Source organism: Elephas maximus, chromosome 7, assembly GCF_024166365.1.
Source record: "Elephas maximus indicus isolate mEleMax1 chromosome 7, mEleMax1 primary haplotype, whole genome shotgun sequence".
In the NCBI taxonomy this organism is placed as follows: domain Eukaryota; kingdom Metazoa; phylum Chordata; class Mammalia; order Proboscidea; family Elephantidae; genus Elephas; species Elephas maximus.
In genome coordinates this window covers 115,471,949-115,478,275 of record NC_064825.1, presented here as the reverse complement: position 1 = coordinate 115,478,275, position 6,327 = coordinate 115,471,949, and positions in this window count along the sequence as shown.

The following is a 6,327-nucleotide window of genomic DNA, read 5'->3' as shown; positions in this document are numbered from 1 at the left end:
CGCATAAAAATAATTTTGTGCATTATTATTCATGATAGCACATTGAAAATTTGGAGGTACTAAAAACATGATTTTGTTCTCTCTCAGTCTTCCCCCTACATCCATAGTTATCAATGTACTACACCAAACTCCCTGAATGTTAGTCTACCATCTTGGTCACCTTTGCCACCTTGAGAGGACTTCCTCGTCAGAGCACAGAGCTAAATCATATCTTCATCTTGTTCTAAATCATAAAAATATCTATTCTTTCTTCCTTCTATGAATGTTTGTTTCAAGTACCTTTTCATTCACCATTGGACTTTCAGGGGCACAAATATGATTTTAAGTATAGTCCATTGTAGCATTCTTATTAATGATAGGTATTTTTCATATATTAACTTATCACAATACATTATTTATTTCTTGCATTAGCTTGTGCATCCTAAAGTGCCTCTAACAACTTCATTATATAAATGTGGAAAGTGAGATCCAGAGATAGTAAATAGACTTCTGGAGAATCAAGTATGTTAGGTTTATTTTACTCCAAAGCATTTGTTCACAGCTGATGCCTGACTACAGTGTAATAAAACAAATTTCTCTTTAAAGAATAACATTCTTGGATGTGGGGCCAAGATGACAGAGTAGTCAGATGCTTTTGGTGATACCTCTTACAACGAAGACCTGAAAAAACAGGTGAAATAATTATATATATAATAAACCAGGAGCCTTGAACATCAAAGGAAAAGTTAGGAAATCTGACTGAGTGGCGGGGGAGAGAGAGATGGTTCAGAAGTGGTAAGGAATTGCCAGACATGACTCAGTGGGAACAGGCGCCCTTCAGGCACTATCTCCTGGAGCAACCGTGGCTGGGCAGGTGGTAGCATTTGGGATTTCGTTTCCTCGAGAGAGACAGTGAGCTGCACAATCTACTCACACCTCCGGAACCAGTGAAGAGTGGCACTCTCAACAAAAGCTTAGTGCTTGTGTTTATTTTACTGTGCCCCCAGCCTCCAAGCTGGTTTCTGTGGCTGTCAATTTCCCTGGGCCTGAGATAGGTCCTGCTGTATGCCCTGAGCTGTTATCCAGTCTTGGAGAAGGAATAAATTAATAATTGGGCAAAAAGTTAACCTGCCAGCTCCACTAAGCTGGGGATCTCAGGACAGAAGCAGCTCCTGCCCAGGCACAAATGGTCCACGGACACTGAATAACTTTCACCCCTGCACGGCCCTGTACAGGTCCATATAAGGAGATTAGGCCCTTGTTGGCAGACTGCAATGGTGTAAGTGCTTGAGATCTGACTTCAACTGTTTCATCTGTGTGGTGGAAAGGAGGGTTTTTGATGTTTGACATCACTTTGCCTATTAAACAGGCTCCTCACCTATCCATATCAGGGGCCTGAGGACTGGTGGCTCCACCCTTTTCACCTAGCCACCCACAACAGGGGTCTGAGGATAAGTAGTGCCTCCCAGTCCTTATTACCAAAAGCTTTGGGTGTCCATGGTCCAGTTGCAGAACCCTCCCAAATATGCTTTCTAGGGAGAAGGGACATTCTTTCCTCACGGACACACAGGGCACAGTAGCCATCTTCCTGCCTTGTTCAGAGCATGATCCCCTGCTGCAACCACATACCTGTACCTACAACAATCACTCCTGCCCCTTTAATACTGTAGGACAGAGCCTGTACCACACACTTGATGACCAACTACCTGAACACCTGAGCTGAATCCATGCAAGAAAAGTGAATGGACTTCTAGGCTCATATGCCTGGTAACAGCTCTAGCCATCTGGTGATGAGATGCTAGAGATTCAAAGGGGGAAAATAATCAAGCTAGTTCACTCAAGCAGCCTATTTGGGCATATCAAAACAAAATAAAGCAAGAAGCTAGGATACAGTAAGCAAACATAAAATAAATTAATACAATAACTTATAGATGGCTAGGAGATAACAGTCAATATCAAATTTCATAAAGAAGCAGACCATGATTGCTTCAACAAGCTCTGAAAACAAAGAATCAAAGAATCTTCTGGATGAAGATATCTTCCTGGAAATACCAGGTGTAGAATACAAAAGATTAATATATAGAACTCTTCAGGAAATCAGGAAGGAGATCAGGCAAAACACAAAACAAGCCAAGGAACACACACATAAACCAGCTGAAGAAATTAAAATGGTTATTCAAGAACATAACAAAAAATTTAATAGGTTGCAAGAATCCACAGAGAGACAGCAATCTGAAATTCAGAAAATTAACAGTAAATTTATAGCATTAGAATTAAAATTATAAAAGTCAGAGAAGCAGAATTGAGGAAATGGAATACACAATAGTGAGACTGAAGATAAAAACTTGGCACCAATATATTCAAAGAAAAATCAGATAAAAGATATTAAAAATAAATGAAGAAACCCCAAGAACTGTGTGGGACTCTATCAAGAGAAATAACCTACGAGTGATTGGAGTACCAGAACAGGGAAGAATAACAGAAAATACAGAGAGAATTGTTGGAGATTTTTTGGCAGAAAACTTCCCTGATATCATGAAAATGAGAAGATATCTATCCAAGATGCTCATCGAACCCCACAGAAGGTAGATCTCCCAGGAAAATCACCAAGACACGTTATAATCAAAATTGCCAAAACCAAAGATAAAGACAGAATTTTAAGAGCAGCTATGGAGAAGCAAAAAGGCACCTATGAAGGTGAGTCAATAGAAATAATCTCAGACTACTTGGCAGAAACCATGCAGGCAAGAAGGCAATGGAATAACTTATATAAAGCATTGAAGGAAAAAAACACCAGCCAGGAATCATACATCCAGCAAAACTGTCTCTGAAATATGAAGATATAATTAAGACACTTCCAGATAAAAGGAACTTTAAGGAATTTGTGAAAACCAAACCAAAACTACAAGAAATACTAAAGGGAAATCTCTGGTAGAAAATCAATAATATCAGCTATCAATGCGAGACTAGAACACAGGAAAGAGCAACCAGATATCAACCCAGATAGAGAAATCACAAAACTAAGTCAAAATAAAAAAGTGCTCAAAATGGGGAAACAGCGATGTCATTATGTAAAAGATGACAACAATAAAACAATAAAGAGGGACTAAAAAATGTAGTCATAGATCTTTCATATGGTGAGGAAGTCCAGGCAATATAAAGAAATAAAAGTTAGGTTTAAACTTAGAAAAATAGGGGTCAATATTAAGGTAACCACAAAAGAGACTAACAATGCTACACATCAAAATAAAATAAAATACATGAAAACTCAGCAAAAACAAAATCAACAACAATGAAAAGGAGGAAAAGACAACATAAACTACTCAGCACAAAAAAATTAGTGGAAAAAAGAAACTGTCAACAACACACACAAAAAGACATCAAAATGACAGCACTAAACTCATATCTTTCCATAATTACACTAAATGTAAATGGACTAAACACACCAATAAAGAGACAGAGAGTGGCAGAATGGATTAAAAAAAAAAATCCTTATATATGCTGCTACAAGAGACACACCTTAGGCTTAAAGGCATAAAATTCAAAGAATGGAAAAATGTATATATATCAAGCAAACAACAATCAAAAAAGAGCAGGAGTTGCAACACTAATTTGTGACAAAATAGACTTTAAATTTAAATCTACCACAAAGGATAAGGAAGGACACTGTATAATGATTAAAGGGCCAATATACCAAAAGGATATAACCATACTAAATATTGATGCCCCCAATGACATGGCTCCAAAATACATAAAAGAAACTCTAGTATCACTGAAAAGTGAGATACAGATCCAAGATTATAATAGAAGACTTCAACACACCACTTTTGGTGAAAGACAGAACATCCAGCAAGAAGTTCAATAAAAGACACGGAGATTTAAATGCCACAATTAACTAACTTGACCCCATAAACGTATACAGAACACTCCACCCAACAGCAGCCAAGTATACTTTCTTTTCCAACACACATGGAACATTCTCTGGAATAGACCACATATCAGGTCATAAAGCAAGCCTTAACAGAATCCAAAACATCAAAATATTACAAAGCATCTTCTCTGACCATAAAGCCATAAAGCTAGAAGTCAATAACAGAAAAAGCAGGGAAAAGAAATCAAACACTTGGAAACTGAACAACACCCTGCTCAATGTGTTAAAGAAAAAATTAAAGATGGAATAAAGAAATTCATAGAATTCAATGAGAATGAAAACACTTCCAGTCAGAACCTTTGGGACGCAGCTAAAACAGTGCTCAGAAGTTAATTTATAGCAATAAATGCACACATCCAAAAAGAAGAAAGAGCCAAAATCAAAGAATTATTCCTACAACTTGAAAAAATAGAACGAAACAAAAGAAAACCTTAGGCACCAGAGGAAAGCAAATAATAAAAATTAGAGCAGAACTAAATGAAATAGAAAACAGGAAAACAATTGAAAGAGTTAACAAGACCAAAAGGTAGTTCTCTGAAAAAAGTAACAAAATTGATAAACCATTGGCCAAACTCACAAAGCAGAAGAGGAAGAAAAGAACCCGAATAAGAAATGAGATGAGGGATCTCACAACAGACCCAACTGAAACTGAAAGAATCATATCAGATTACTGTGAAAAATTGTACTTTAATAAATTTGAAAACCTAGAAGAAATGGATGAAATTCTTACCTAAACTACTTAACTAAACTAACACTAACAGAGGTAGAACAGCTAAAGAAACCTATAACAAAAGAAGAGATTGAAAAGGAAATTAAAAAAAACTCCCAACAACAACAACAAAGCCCTGACCCTGATGGCTTCATTGAAGAGTTCTGACAAAGTTTCAGTGAAGAGTTAACACCGCTACTACTAAAGGTATTTCAGAGCAGAGCAAAGGACGAAATACTCCCAAACTCATTTTATGAAGCCAAAATATCCCTGATATCAAAACCAGGTAAGGAAACTACAAAAAAAGAAAATTACAGACCTATATCCCTCATGAACTTACATGCAAAAATCCTCAACAAAATTCTGGTTAATAGAATTCAACAACGTATCAAAAATATCATTCACCACAACAAAGTTAGATGCAGGGATGGTTCAACATTAGAAAAACAAACAATGTAATCCATCATATAAATAAAACCAAAGACAAGAACAACATGATCTGATCAATTGATTCAGAAAAGCCATTTGACAAAGTCCAACACCCACTCATGATAAATACTCTCAGCAAAATAGGCAACAGCCAACACCATCCTGAATGGAGAGAGTCTGAAAGCACTCCCCTTGAGAATGGGAACCAGACAAGGATGCCCATTATCACCACTCTTATTCAACATTGGCTGGAGGTCCTAGCCAGAGCAATTAGGCTAGATAAAGAAATAAAGGCCATCCAGACTCCTAAACACAAAACGAAAGCCCAAAGAAAAAAGTAAAAGCATCTCTATTTGAAGATGAAATGATCTTATACACAGAAAACCCTAAAGAATCATCAAGAAACCTACTGCGATTTTGTAGTCAGACCCTGTAATAGGAAAGCTTTTTTAAGTAAACAGTTCAAGTGTCAAACTTATTTTCTATTATTCTTATCTTCCTATCTACTTCGATGTCCCTATCTACTTCGATGCCCAAGATTAAGATTAGACATGATTAAAAAAAAAAAAAAAACCTTAAATGATTTCTAGTCAAACATGATTCATTATTTCTGGCTCACTACTCCTTATATAAGCATTATCTTTTAATTTCATAATGTAGGCTACAAATATGCATATACCTACACACTACACAGGCACTCACACACAGACACACAAACACACACACACACACTCTCTCCCTTTAACCACATGCACAAAATAAAGAATTGTTTTAAGAGAGAAAAACTAACCAAAATCTCACTACATAGGAATAACCATGTTTTGCTGTATCATTTACCAGATGAAAAAAAAATTAAAGTAAAATGAGTTCAGAAAAATCATACTTTATATCTAAATAAGTATTATGAATATTATTGTATTCTTTTATTCATGTACATTGATTTATTTAATCTATGATATTGAAAATTTGGTATATAAACAATTCTTCATTAAAAAAAAAAAGATTTGACTGGAATTTAAAACTGTATCTAAACAGCTTCCCTGGTGTCACCAGTGTCCTTAACATAATACTATGTAAGCAACTCTCTACCTATAAACTTCTTACTTCAGAAAATAGTTGCCTGGTGCTGAAGTATGGGTATTATGATGGAAATTCAGTGCACAATACTGGCCCCAAAGAGAACCAGAGACACTCAGGCTCCACGGTGCTGCAAACAAGGCGAACAGAGAGAGACTGTGAGTTTATAGGAACATCACTGTTCTTATCAAGGCAGCATGTT